We start from the raw sequence: 15,930 nt of genomic DNA, 5'->3' as shown, positions 1-15,930 counted from the left end.
CGTTGAATTTACTCGTGTTTCATTACTTCGTGTGATGTTCGCTCTCATAATAAGTACATATATATATGCGCACATGTGCATATATATTAGGGTTTTAAAGAATGCATATTTGGGGGAGATGAGTTTGAGTCTGGGGTTTCAGTCTACGGATATGATGGCTTTCGGCGAAAGGTTGCAGTCATGTAAATGACATTAGCTAAGTCTTTTGATGCGGTAATTCAATAAAGGGAATTGATAGTGGGCGTAAGCGTTAATGCATCGCAAATTCGCGAGCCAGACGCACTGTGTGTCTCCATTGTCTCGTCCGTGGTTTAGAGGTCGGTTATTTGATTAATAATTCGCGCTTAATAATCCACGTCAATCATTACATCAATGGCTAGAAATTTTTATTTTTTGCATAATTTTATTCCACTGCCGGTAATTAATTTAATTGAGATTAATTTCTTATTTAACCAGCATAAATAGTTCCTGTCAGACTTGTTGATTGATTAATTGAGTTTTTAAAAATTAACAGGCAAAAAATATCTACAGATTTTATGGTGATTTGTTATTATAATTATTCTTACTTTTAATATTGAGTTCCTTTCTCTTTGAAGTGTCGAATTTTTTCAAGTTTTTGGATCGAGTCGAATCGATACTACGGTTGTAGTAAAAAAAAAAATTTATGTGTTGGGGGAGAGATTTATATGCAGATGTGTGATCAAAAACTAGGCGACTCAATTATCCACATTTTTTTTCGAATGTTTTTTCGGAGCGAGTGGACGAGAATGATCGACAGATGGGCAACAGTTTTCTTAGTGGCCCGCGGCCATGGGAATCGAGATAACAGGACCGATCAAAATTTAAGAACATCTGCTCTCTTGTTGCATTTAGCTTGCGGTGGCGTCGGATGCGACGATCGAGTTTCGATCTACCGGCAACCGGATATTATCATTCAAGATATAAAATATTACTGCCGCCGCGGGGCGATTTCAATTCACGATCGTGATTACCCCCCGTGCTGTCAGTGAAATACTTCACTCTCTCACTCTTGTATTGTCCAATGTGACGGATACGATGTCTAATAAATAGCTCGGTAGATAATGAAAACAAAAAAAACGTATATAAATAAATTGCAAACAAGAGATTTTGTAATTTAATAAATTATAATTAATGTGTGTTCGTGCAAACAATTATTAATCTGGCGTGTAACGACTGTATATATACGGGCAGTTAAGTTATAACTCAGGCGTCAAGTCCATAAATTTTGTTTACTTCCAATCCGCTTAAGACTTGTCAATCTGCTGTAACTAAACCCCATGATGGTATTTTTATCACGATGACTTAAATCTATTCACCATACATCAAAGAAATATTCCTGATAAATATAGACACAAAGAAACAAAGCCTTGATCGAAATCCAAAATTAATTCTTAAAAAAATCAAAAAAATTCAGGCATCTAAAAATTTATTTTCCGAGGCGATAAATTAAAAAATAACATGACGAATCGAAAAAAAATCCGCTTCAATAGCTCGACAGTAGCCTGCGGTGATCCCATGGCTCGAAATAAAAAAAAGCTTATTTTTTTTTCTGGCAATGTACATATCTGATTCATTTTTATTTTTATCTCACGCTTGATTTTGATTCATAACCGGCGCATCATTTAGGCCGCATTACGTAGCAATAAATTTTGGCGTGCACACTGATCGTTATTTCTTAGAGCCATAAATATGTCGCAAGGAGCCAACGAAGCCGGTCTTAAACTGGCAGGATCGCGTAGGTATCCCTATCGGCGGAGGCCGGCTATTTTTTTATTTATTTCATCAACAATATTTTTTTAAAAATGTATATGTATACATTTCTTAAAGTCAGTAGGCGAAAGGCCCGATTAGTTCTGCAGTTAAGTCTCCATTGAGATACGCCAAGATCAAAAACAAGATAGATCGCACTAAATAAATATCAAATATATATACATCATAATAATAAAAAGATCAGTGAGGTCTTGTTTAATTATCAGCAAATATTTTTCGCTCGTTAACTTTCCGGAAAATTAACAAGCTAATTAAGTGACTCTGTCAAAATAATTTACCGTACCCTGGATATGCAACAGGCTTTCTTGATTAAATATAATTTCCATCTATATAATTGCCAAACAAACTTACCCTGAGCTCAGACAGAGCATTCTGCAGTTAATAATAATAATTATATAATAGTTAAACAAATTAAATCAACCACTGGGAAGTATTTACTCCACACAAAGTACAACAATTTACAACTTGTAAATCACTCTAAATATTTATCTATCCACCGAATTGTTTACAAGTATCAAGCTCTGGTTTATTGAGTGGACCCAGTGCATTAGGAATAATATAGCCAGGAAAATGGCGTCATGTAAGCCACAATAATGTCGTAACTATTGTAGTTAACATAGAGAAATAATCGGTCTCGTCCTCTGCTCAACGATTTGATAGTTAATTTCCCCAGTGGCGCCGATTATCGTACCAACGCTACCCGTTACGCACTGTTGTGCTACGCCTACGTTATAGCTTTCGACGTAACTCGTTGTTTACACCCGTAGTTACACGTTAACTTACATTATGGGCACGTTGTGGCCTCGTCTATTTCACATGCTTCTACTCCTACTACTCGTTACACGATGCACTATCATGAGCATATTATCTGGCATTAGATATTTTCGACATAAAATTTGAATTCAAGTTAAAATGTATCTGTTCATGTTCATGTGTGCCCGTATATATATATCCAAATTGTACTATCGATTAATGCTAATACTGGTTACACACATTTTAAGCGTAATATCAAACTCAACGTACACATATAAATATTTAAAAGCTTTAAACCGCTACTAGTTTATCGAATTGACGTTTACGTATCGGTAATTACGATTTCGTATTTTGTATTATCCACTGGCATTATTACTGTTACTATTATTATATTACTGTATAATGTACTATTATTGGGTTGCTATATATATATATATATATATATAAATAGCATAACACATTAGTCGATATATATTCCATCCCACGCGCAATGTGACTTAGTTATTTTAGTGGTTTGCCTACTAATTAATTCCCGTCAAATTAATTTGCTTTAATTAGTTTATTAAATTAATCAGATGTATAATCCTACGGAAACTTTATATGACGGACTTTGGCTATTGAATAATTAATTTAAATTTGTTTTAACTTTGGAGGTTATTTTTTATTTGACTTTTGAAAAAAAAAATCTGTCTATCGGTTGACCCTGCGGGCCAGCCCCAAAACTTCCCGCTGTTTTCGAGCTCCTCGAGATATTCACAAAAAACTGTTTTTTACCATTTCTTTCTCCCGCGATAACTCTCAAAAGAATTATCTGATTTCGATGATTGAGGCGGCAATCGACGTGTTTTATTGAGTTCTAGAGCTGATTAGATTTTGAAGTTGATCGTATAAGTCGTTTCTGAGAAATCAATAAAAAACTAAAATAAAAAAAAAATTTTTAATTCTTATTCTTTGTATAACTTGTAAACTACATGACCGATTTACCCCAAAATCTAATCAAGACTAAGTTTTGGTGAGCTCTTTCGATCGCCACCAAGTACGTTCAAATCGGTTCATCCGTTCCAAAGATATCGTCGGACAAAAAAAAGTTCACACACACACACACACACACGGACGTCCACCCGGGAATAGTCAGAATAGTTTCCTAGGACCTCAAAACGTCGACATTTGATGAAAACTCGATTTTCGAAAATCGGACCGAAACCAATAACTTCCCTTTTTTGAAAATTTGCAATTTTCTTAGCGGGAAGTTAAAAATATAAAGCTGAATCGCGAAAGCAATCAAGGCATGAAGATTAATATCGTGTATTAACTGGGGAAATTATAAGGATGAGGATAAATGTATATTAAATGGTCTAGGGTATTTACAATAAAAAAAGACACTGGTTCTCACGTAGGTATCGGGCGAGGAAGTAAATTGCAAGGAGCATGCGAGCAATGTATGTATATAAGCTCTGTACTATGAGAGTTGTATATTTATATGCGTCATGTGAAACGATAGATTAAATATTACTTTCTTGCAGAGATTAAATGTTACCGCTGCTTCCGTTCTCTTCAAATCATATAATTAGAGACCATGAAAATTTTTAACAACATGAACAAGTACATGTACGGTCTGCAGACAACTTTAGTTACATTCTGACAGCCTGGTATTACCGGGTCACTAAATTCGATTTTTAGATTTTTTTATGGCTCTTTTATGACAAAAAAATATTCTAGCCCACGTAGACTTTTTACGTGTTTTAGAGCCGTTAAAATTAAAAATGATTTATGAGGCTTTTAAATTTTTAAATTATTCTAATAGAATTTTGTTGTTTTAAAAAAGTTTTTTTTTATTTTTATTTATTTTTTTTTTCTAATTCATGAATATGTGAACTATTTGAAGAATCCGAAGTTCGTTTCAGTATTTAGTGTTAGCTGAGGGCTATTAGTAGAGATCTAAAAGTAATTTATTTGAGTTAAAAGTGTTTGGTTTATAGCTAAAAACAATATTATATGAAAGCCGTTAAATCCGTAGGAAGGCTTGGAAAAGTTTCATGTCAAAACTTGGCAATCTCTCAGCGAAAAGAGGCTCCGAAGGTGTTTGTCGGAGCTTCTGTGCTGATGTGGCGAGACAAGTGTAGTCGGGATCTTGGAGAAGAGCGAGAAGAAAACGGAGCTAGAGTTTTGGGTCGCGAAGCGAAAGTATATAAGTGGCTGGCTGGGTTGCTAACTCGAAGGTGATGGTCACCCCAGACACGTTTTGGGCTCTTTTGCGGAATACTAGTGCGAAACCGAGTGTACTAATACAGAGGGTTGGCGAGCGAGGACTCGAGAGATTTTACCTTGGCTTTCGCTGACAGCGGTAAGTGACGTCCAGACGTTTGGACAAGGCAGACGTTTATACACCCCGAAGGATATTTGTGGGAAGGAAAATGTCCATTAAACTTGCTGCGAAGTCAAACAAGAGTATCAATAAAAAATGATCTGTCTGGGTGGTAGTGCACGAGCTTTTTCGCTATTTTTATTATCCTCTTCTCATATTCTTTTTGTAGATATAACATATAACGTTTCCAGCAGTTTCTTTTTTTTTCTGAGCGTGCTATAGTCAAAAGGACGAATATCTTGAGACATGTTGTTCTTCTTGACACACCACTTATGGAAGAAGTGCTCCTCGTCTGGGGGTTATTCACTTTGTCTTGAGAACTTGGGCGATCGTATTTTGATATTCTGTTCTATCCACGTGTGCTGGACTTACTCCGGATTGAAAGGACCCACGAAATCGATCACAAGAAACATCGAATTCTTATTAGCGGTTAGTTGCTTTCGAGATCGCGATCTCAAGACGAATAAGGAGACTAAAAAAGTTAAGCAGAGTACATTTCGCTCCAGTTTTGACAGCTAAAAACTTGTCCTCTCAGATTCACGCCTCATTGTTATTCCCGAAGCACATGTTACTTGATTTCATTTATCTCATTTCCTCGTCTTCCTTTACGTTTCATCGTAATACCTTTTTTACTATTAAATTCCTTATACTTCAATCGTATTAATTCCAACTAATTCCTAATTCTGTGCTTCCAACGAAAATACGCCACCATTTATTTAATTTTGATCCACGCAATTGAATAATAAAGTTTATGTGTAACGAAAATTTTAAATTGCTGACGCTCTCTAGTTTACTTTGCCGGTATAATTTTAAAACTTGTCACGTGATCTGACAACTAAGCTAACTTGTAACTCAGCAAAGTCTCCCGGCTCCCCTAAGGTCCTTTCTCGGTGGTCCGTAAAATCGGTGACGGAAAGTGAAACCGCCGTATTTTCCTTTTATTTTCCACCCTCTTCGTATTCTCATAACATACATATATACAGAGATCCATAGATACGGATAAATATGGCTCTGCGAGGTAAAATATCTGAGAGATACTCGAGGGATTCATCCGGCAGTTGATCTAGAGACATCAAAAGTCGTGAGTCCAAGCAGATCGAGGGACCGATGTCGAGTCTTGAGTTGGTTTTGACTGGCGTCTCCTCTCGGGACGTACGTGTCCAGACAATTAATTGGCAAATACACCTCGGGGTGAAATTAAACCCTCGGCCGTACAGTTTATACCGAGAAAATCCTCAGTTAGTACATAACATCACTGTGGGCTGACGTAATAATTTAAATCGGTCCACTGAGCACGAGTTTAAAACTTTATTACTAATGTTATGACACACATAATCTGTCTGTGGAAACTACACGTTCGCTGAAGGCCGTGAGATTACAAAGGTAGAGATGAAAGGCGATTTTAAAATAACCATTGTAAAGACCTAACCGAGGATTTCGTCTGTTTCGCAAGATTTAAACTGACGATAAAAGCATTTTGTGATGAGTAAAAACGTCTAACGTATACACATAACAGAGTCTTTAGAACGATTTCTCTCTCAAGACCACACAGAATGCTCTATATACTTTCTCACTACCACCGCTTGTTATATATTTTTATTTTATTTTATTTTTTCTCTCAGTCTACTTCACAAAAATAGAAAACATCTTCATGAAAATAGGAACTCGTTAAGAGACATCACTAGAGATCTGTCGGTAGATTTAAGACCGCTTAGTTTCCATTTCATCGAGTCGTCAAGAAAAATCTTCGTATCGATTTCCATTGATGATTTTTACTGTCGCTTCTATTTCTTTATACACATGCGCTCAAAAGACGCAATAGCGAAGTATCTTAGAAAAATACTAGCGAGATATTTTCTGAATTCCGTCCTGTTAAATTTACAATTTTAATTTATTTAACATAATTATTTATCCATTAACTTTCATATAAATTTCCGTTGGCTGCATTATTCATCTCTCTTTATACATTTCCATTTAATTCTTTTCGACTAGACCCTTTCCAGGTATGGGATAATTAGTAGGGACTGTATAAATGGACTCCAGAGTCTGGACCCACGATATTTCAGTATTAATGCAACTTTTATGTAGATTTTATCGTTTACGAAACGTCAGTGCAAGTTAAAAATCAAATTCGTCATTTATTCATAAATTTTGAGTCATAAATGAGTTGACTGTACAAGAAAGAACTCAGCGACTTGACTCGAGATTTATAAATTTGAGAGATTGTGCCACCCACGTACAAGTGCGTACCTGACGCACGTGCGCGACGCACGCAAATGGATCACTTTATAAATGTCTATTGCAGAGTTTCTTTAGCGGTCTTTGTTTGTTACCGCGTCGTTTGTTGGATTTAATTAATAATCTTGTATTCGAGCACTAATTACAGCGAGAAGGGACAGAGACAAAGCCAGCAAGACTTAAATAAAGCTAAATCCGGTGGAACAACAATTGGTGACTGGATACGACAGTAAGACTGCGGCTGGTTTGCAATCCAATTGACAGGGCGTTTTCATTTAAGCCAAGAATAATCGACAAAAGGTTGTTTGCTTGGTATTGAATTTATCCAGGGCACTGAATTACGTTTGACAGAAATATTGCCAAAGGACTTGTCGATTGACTAACAAGTGACATTAAGGATGTCATTGTTGGATACGAACGTACTCGATGGTTAAATCGCTATTTATATTTATATATAATATTCATTGGACGTTGGCTCAATTCCTCAACTCTGTCATTGGCTTGGGCAAATTCCGGCGGATAACAATTCTTCTCGAATCGTCTCTGTGGCTGATTCGTACGAGAGATATGCGAGACTGCCCTCAGTGGTCATCGATCGTTAAATATTTATAAACTATTCTCCTCCTCAGACCTCAGCCAGCAAGTTCTTGAATTCACTTTAAACATCCTCAATGTCCACGTCAGTTAAACATAAATTTTTTATTTCATGCTTGTCACTCTGTTATCCACTGACAATTTTACTCCCCAGTTAACTCAAGTTCACTTTTAAATAAACCCAATCTTCCAATGCTTTATTTATTATTCCTAATACCAGGAATCATTCATTGGGAATAACGTTTGTTTAATTGGTTATTACTTTGACTGATGTTTAATTTCCTAGCCTGTTTTTATTTGTATATAGACACGCATTGATCAAAATTTGTGGAGAGATGTTGATATAGAGGAGAGAGGGGGAGAGCTAGAGGAAGACCTAGTTGAAATGTATATTTGAGATATGACAGTGGTCAGTTTATAGGGGAAAGATAATTAATTCATGACCGTTGTATCCCCGAGGGTTGTTGTTCCGACAATTCCCAATTAATTAGTCAAGAAATGTTTCAACCGTTTTATCTCAATAAAATATTTTTATTCTGTATGTATTTAAAATTTTAATAGAGGTAAATAATTATTATTAATTAATTAAGGAGGTTGAAAAATAAATTTTAAAGAGACGTATATCTTATTAACTGTAATGAAATATTTTAAACACAAGACCGGGGAAATGAAGCGTGGACATTTGGTACTAGTTTATCTTGCTATTAACACATGGGTTGTTGTTGCTATGAAAACGAGTCGATAACAATTTTTGATGTGCCAGTGGCTGGTTGTGATCGTCGCCGCACGTGCGTGTCGAGTAAATCACGTCGATGGCGACGCGTCGTTAAGTTTTTCGAAGGGGTGGATGCGATCGCGCACTGTCGGATGAGAGAGAAAGTTTTGTAGTAAAACCAACCAGAGCTCAGAGCAAAAAAGACGATAATTTTTTGTTACTTTAACTCTCATGTAGATTTTTGTCGAGGGTAAATACGAGACGAGACAAGGAAGAGTATTAAACTGGAAAGATAATTTAATCGGGGACTCACTAATTATCACTCAGTATCCCGGTGATAATTGATGGTTTCTTGATAACTCCCAGTGCTATAAATCAACGAGTAATCTTGCCGGTCAAAAATTGTGTGTGTGTATGTGTGTGGAATAAAAAAAGATAACAGTATAAGGAAATAAATAAAATATCTTATAGTGAAAATAAAAAAAAGAAACAAACGTCAGTCGTTATCTCGAACAAGCTCAAATGAATTTCTGTGAAGGTTTTTATCCCAATGCCCAAATAAGTTACACAACTTGATAACTCTTTGGAGTTATTTTGTTTCCGTTAAGAAGCATTGTCAAGTGATACTGGTTTTGTTGTTTGTTTGTTACCAGACGGATTCAAATATCAAGTATATGTGTTATATAGAGTGCAGGGGATATGGACTGGGTAGAAAAATATAAATAAATAGGAAGATTTAATTTTGAAAGATAAGTAAGCTTAAGCAATTGTTTAATTTAGTTATAGTTCAGAGCGGTGGATGACAGATCGTTTGTGTATATTATTCCAAGTCTAAAAGGGACTGGACAACCGATAGGAATTTCTATATATGTATATATATATATCTGGCAGAAGTGGACTAAAAGCACAAGTAAAAGGGAGTGTGATTGGTCAGTCCATTAGGGAGAGACGAGAATTCAATCACTCAGTTCTGCAAACAAAGGAAAATATATATAGATATAGAAACATTGGATATGTGGAGATATATGTTGACGTAAATATTGTGGATATGAAAAGAAAAAAGTATAGATAACCGTGTATCATGGAGGGATGTGTATCAGTTGCTGTGAATAAATATGAGAGACATGTATGACGCGAAAATTCACCGAATGCTTCTGAAAATTTGCAATACCGAATATTCACATCCCACCTTTTTATTCCATAAATATTCACGAGTCACTGTGTGCTGTATTAAAGCTTAACCGCAGTTGGAAAATGATTTGGGATACGTTAACGCGGATATCGCTACTGATAATGTGAATGAGAAAAAAAAAAAATTATTTTCTGCGCGGTAGTTTTTTTGTAAAACTTTTGCTGCTCGACACGAAAAGGCATCTCGTTGTTTAGAGGATTAATTACAACAGCAGAACCTCGTCAACGAGGCGCTGAACCGACGTGCTAACGTTCGCACTACGAAAAGCGGCAAGGGATTAATGGTTTTAATTAACGTGTTCTTTATACCTGTTTCTATTCTACTATTGCTTACGTTTATTTTCATTGTTGTACAGTAATAAAGTAAACAACAATGAAATAGAAGAATAAATAAAAAAAAAGGAAATAATAAATAGAGAAATAAAATGCAACTTATGTGATTGCATTGACATGAAAAAGTTATATTTACAGATCGACAAGTTTGTGAAAAGTTATATGCGATGAAGCTAGTACGAGTGACATTTTACTTGATATCAATATCATAAATGTATGAGGACATGTGGGCACGTGTGCATGTGTGTGTGTGTTGATGTGAGTAAATAAAAACGATGGACTGTCGTTGACTTTTTGTAGCTCGTCTATCTTTTTTCTTTTCAGATCCAGAGTTTATAGTGTAGCTGTATTATATAGAAGAGTCTGGTGGTAGTAACGATGCAGTGGACAACCTCGAACGTTTGTGATGGCTCAAAGAATGGAGTGGAAGCAGTACAGAACAGACAACAGACAACAGACGAGTGGATAGGATGAGTTCAGAGAAAGAGAAAGTTTGAGTTGAGTTGAGTTTTAGTTTGAGTCAGACTTAAAGTTACTACTGGGGAGACACCGAGACTCGTTGAGATACAGACATGAATTATTTATCATCTATGATAGGATTCTGATGCCACTGGCATCCTTGCATGCACCAGTGTACAGATGATACATCAACTACAACCGACTCGCCAACTCCTCTATGACTCGGTCATTTATCTCCGTTACTCGGTGACAGAATCGCAATATTTTTGGAAATAATTCTGATAAGTGGCCATACTTCGAAACGCGGAGTTTGAATTTCAAAAATGATAACGAAAATATAAATATAAATATAAGCATAAATATAAATAAATAAATAAATAAATAAATAAAGATGTAACATGTGAGAATCTTGGGTTATCACACAAGTGAGTTATTTATTTGAATATATCCCATGGGAGTTGGATAAAATGGATATATCTTTGGTGAGGAGGTCTCTGAGCTTAATCTGACTCGCAGGCAATAAAGCTCTCGGCTGGCATGAGGACACAAGTGTCAAGAGTTTCTTCGAAATATATCGTAGCTGATAGGCAACACACGCGGCGATATCCAACGGCCCAGAGATAGATAATATACCTTTACTACACACATATTTATATCTATATGGTGAGAAGAACCAGAAGAAGAAGAAGAAGAAGAAGAAGAAGAAGACGAAGAAGGTCCAAGAGAGCATAACATGGGCGTGGAATATACGTGCCATAAAGTTTATGACTGGTGTCGCAGAGGCCTCGTGTGTGTCGACCCGGAGGGTCTAAGACGTATACAAATCGGGATATGAAAACTGCAAGAAAAGTCTGAACACGTCTGGTACTTATATTCTATCTTGTGACACTGCGAAACTGTTCAAAGGATTGCATATATATGTACTAAAATATTAAAGCTATATGTATTTTTACAAATGTGTTTTTAGTGAGGGTGGCAATTTAAGTTCAAAGTAAACACACACTTTGCAGATGTAATTAATTGTCTTTTAAATAGTTTTAACCGACTGCGGTTGGATTGAGAAATATGTCAATGCAATGGATTTTTGTTAAAAAAGGAAACGATAGAATATAGACCGGCTTTTATAATTTTTGTTCAGCATTTATACTTCTTCAGTTTAGTTCTTTCAACATCGCAGAGGATTCTGTTGGTGGGCTTCTCAAGGCCCCTTTGGGAAATAAAACAAAGCTGGAGCTGGAAAGCTCGGAATGACGCTAAAGGATATAACGCCAGAGAGGTAAGGAGGATCAAGCGATAAAAGGGATTCGGCAAAATTAAATTTACCTACTCCGGGAGTTATGGAGTTTTTTTTTTTTAATTAGCCAATTGTATGTAGATTTAAATTTTTTCCTGTTTTGTTTCCTGTGAGCTTATTATCTTGATTGATAAAATAATAAACTGGTGTATTGTGTTAAATGGCTAGCCAGGATACGGGACATCGTTGTATAGTATGGGTGTGTAGAGGAATGTGTACGGTGAATAGTTATTTAAGATTTATTGCTGTGAAATAAGAGAGTTTTTAAAAGATAGGATCGATAGTCGAAATTTAAAAGCCCGGTGTCACGAATCATGATACTCGTGCAGACGTAAAGATAGTCCCCTTCGGCGGTTGGGTATGTTTTTATCCAACTTTGAGATAAGAAAGGCGAGGAGGAATATCATTATGTCAAATTAGTCGGACATAAAGAAAGGAATAAAGGAAAATAATATTAAAAAAATAAAGAAGACATTGTGGGCTGCAATTTAAATATTTTTTAGATAACAAATCGAACTTTTACGAGAAACTTGACGAGAAAACGAGTGAGAGAGATTTTAGTAAGAGTAGCTCGGCGTTTTAGATTAAGGAAATAAAAATAATAGAATGAGAAGAATTGATGAGATAAGAGGATGAGACATCTCGGTTTTCAAACTCGTCTACCATTTTTAAAAAAACTCCTTTCCACGCGGATCAAACGAGTTAGTTTGAGATTGTTCAGGCAGTTACTGCGGCAATCCCCAAGGTGTCATTCTTTCTAATGTTCAAATTCTCCTTTTGGATTTTTACGATTATTTTTATACACTTTATCTCGTAAAAATATCAATAGAAATTTTAAAACCTATTACAATAAAATAACAATTTAGATAAAAATAATAAAAAGAAAAAAAGTTTATTTTATTACTGTAATATTTATTTCGTGTGCAATTTCGAAAAAGGCAACAGAAAACTGCCTTTGTGTTGAGCGTTCGTGGGTTAGATTCGAAGCCTGGAGAATCGAGGGTCGAGGAAAAATAATGATAGGGAAAAATGAAAGGATTCATTGGTTTTCTGTAGCAAAACGTGACCTGGCGTTTTCTGTAGAACCTGATGGGCAGCAGCAAAAGAGCAATAAAGAGCCCGATAAATTTGTATTCGGCGCATTGTGTGTTCCTAACCGGGCGCCCGAGGCCAAGCAAGTCTATTGGCAAAATGATGCCAGAGCTGAGAGATACAACACACACTTGGACGGCTTCAACGTAAATTAGAAGCGTTGAAGTATACCTGGGCTCGCTGTCTTGTGATATCTCCACGCCGCCTCGAGTTTATATGATACCCAGTACAGTACTATTACCAGCACTTTATGCTGCTTGATGCCCATACGCTAGAGCTGTAGCTCGATCGAGGGTAAAGCAAAAGTGCTAGTCTTGAAGCCATTTCGACGTTTCTATTACGGAAGTAACCGCCGGCAGTGGGAAAACGAATGAAAATAAACGCAAGAGCACGGAAATGAGATGAGAGTTCATGTGTACGTGATATATGTTGCGAAGCTTAAGGATTACCGCTCCTAGACTCGATTTTCTCCTGAATAGTCTATACCCGGGAATATGGACAACCCAAGAACTGGGAACCAGGAGGATGGAAAAAATATTTTAGAGAAGAAGAAAAAGTTTGAAAAAATTATAAATGAGTTTGGAAGAATAGGGAAGAAAGAGGGTATCTATTAATTCAGAACGTGAATACAGTTGACCCAGTTTAATAATGATTTCATTAAAAGAATTTCATTTTTCAACAGCACTTTTGAATTAAAACTCCACTTGTTCAGCTTTTCATTATTTACTTTTATCCTTACTTTTTTTATTTACTTGGTTTAGTGTGCTTGTAAAATGGAGCATACTCATTATGCTAAAAAATAAAGTTACTTCAACATCTAGGCACTGAAGATAGACCAGGATACTTGAGCGCACTCGAGCGATCACGAAAAATATTCACTGACATTGCAAATGCCCGGAGCGTTTGCCGATAGTCAACTGACTTGGGTCTGTAAGACTCCACTACATGCTCCATACATCCCTCAGGAGATGCATCTTTCTGCGTATAGACTAACGATCCCACGTGAATTCACCTCTCTATCCAGATGATTCCTCGTAGAACACAAAAAAGAGACTCGATAAAAAAATTACACTAGCATCCTGGGAGCCAATAGAAGCTCAAGAACGTAACTACACATACTGGATAGAGTTTTTTCCTTTGGCTATTTCCATCAAGACCAATCTCCGGGGTCTAGTGCGCTCTGATTGGCCATTTCGAGTTCACAGTTTTTTTCTACCTACCGTAAAATTAGATTGAAAAAAATAAAAAAATGTACAAAGCGAAAAGTGATTTCGTGTAAGAGTTTTTATAGATCGGTGTTCGTACAAATGAAACGGTTTAATAATTAATTGATGAGTAATTGGTGTTTACTTGGCGGTAAAGTGTATAATAAAAATCAATTTTCCGTTGTTTGCTCGGGGGACTGATTGTGAGAAGGATTTTCATCATGCGTAAAGAACACGCGTCGTTGATATAGAATATTTACACGAGATAACCGTATACCGGGACAATGTGTACGACTATTGTTTACAAGTGTTAGCTTAGGAAGACGTCTGTATATTTGAAAATGAGATTGTTTGCGGTTGGTATGATATACACGTCGTGATACAACCGCGACAGGGGATGTAGCGCCACCTGTTACTTCCGCAATCTTGCTGCGTCACAGTGTCAGCGATATGCTTCGACTCATTTAACAAATATGTTTTTTAATCTTTATCTTTAGTCTTTAGCCGACGCTCTTCATTCGTCAGTAGAAATAAATAAATTTTTTCAAGTAAGTGAATATGATAAAAGGCAAAAATAAACTGCAACGAACTAGATGGGAGTAAACTGACGAGTTTAAATAATCAAAACTTGTAGAGCTGAAAAATTCAAATGAATATTTGCAAGGATGTCTTGATGATTTCCCTGGATAAATCTTTCCTCTAAAGGGACGTTGTAGCAAAGTCTCTCATCATAACAATAGAATAAAGTTGAATTGTAGTAAATGAAAATTTGTTAGTAAAATGAATGAAAATTTGTGAAATGAATATTAGATATGCGTTTGAATATATATGTGTATGTATGAGTTGTATATTTGTGAGGAGAAATGCTCATGTAAGCCGGATTATTGTCATTTCCAGTTGACTCAAACAGGGAGATGAGTAAGTGCAATTTAAATGTCCCACATCGGAAATGGAATCGGAAATGAAGCTGAAACCTGGATGTGTCTCTGGTTGATTCAGCAAGTTACCTCGATTATCATTATAATAAATAGTTGGTAATAAGTTTGGACTCGAGCGAAAAAATTCTAAAGGCTTGGGACCGCGGCTCGGCTCCAACTAGGAATCCAATATGTCTGAACTGATGGCTAGTATATGGCCTCAAGCAGACTGCAATGTAATGAAATCCAATGTTCGATTGCTTGGAGGTTAAATAAATACGGTTTGGTATTATGTAGGATGAGTTGGTTTCAGAGTAGATATCGCTGTACAAACTGTTATTTCAAGCAACGAGAAAACCAAGTATCTATCAAGAATCACCGAGCAAAGGGATGATAGTGAGCTTTGAGAAAAAGTTTAAATGCTCTTGTTGCATTCATAGCTGCAGTTACGTGAATAGAAAGCTTAACTCAAACTTGATCTTAAGAAAAGTATTTTCCAAACTTTTATGTATAAAATATACTTTTTTTACCTTTCGCAGTTACTTTAAATGGATTCACAGAAACTGGAGTAAATATTTCTTTTATGGGCTTACCTGTAACAAGAAAAAAAAATATTTATTTGAAAAAGTGGTAAAAAGTTTTATTTTTTATTTATTTTTGAAAACTTTATTTTATTTCAGTAAAAATATAATATTATTGAGTATCTGTAGGTGAATAGAATAAATATAGAGGTCATTAAACGAATAAAAGTATTGAATCGTTACGTTAAAGATCGAGCGGATGCGGAAATGATATTTCTGTCGTTAAATATTCCGATGATGCGGAAAAAATATTCAAGAGATGAGATCGTCGAGTGAGAGTCGTCAATTGATTTCCACTAGAAATCATTGTTCATTTATTTCAATGCTACAATAAAATTCAAATGAAATTAAAATGTTATTTTTTTTTCTTTTTTACGAGTGTCATTTTATTGCACTTGGAAA

General features: G+C 35.8%; 1 protein-coding gene across 2 annotated transcripts in view; it reads right to left on the bottom strand.

The window, feature by feature from the left end:
* LOC130678454 (protein sax-3) overlaps positions 1 to 15,930 on the bottom strand; it is a 209,138-nt gene that overhangs the window by 122,396 nt on the left and 70,812 nt on the right. The window contains exon 2 of one of the 2 annotated variants that reach the window (XM_057485656.1): positions 15,478 to 15,540. The exons of the other annotated variant lie outside the window; for it this stretch is intronic. The gene's annotated coding sequence lies outside the window, so the exon portion shown is untranslated. The remainder of the gene's footprint in view (positions 1 to 15,477; positions 15,541 to 15,930) is intronic. 2 annotated transcript variants of the gene reach the window in all.

The sequence above is a fragment of the Microplitis mediator genome, chromosome 2 (assembly GCF_029852145.1).
Source record: "Microplitis mediator isolate UGA2020A chromosome 2, iyMicMedi2.1, whole genome shotgun sequence".
Classification (NCBI taxonomy): Eukaryota; Metazoa; Arthropoda; class Insecta; order Hymenoptera; family Braconidae; genus Microplitis; species Microplitis mediator.
The sequence above is the reverse complement of the archived record's forward strand: the minus strand, read 5'-3'. Positions and strand labels throughout refer to the sequence as shown.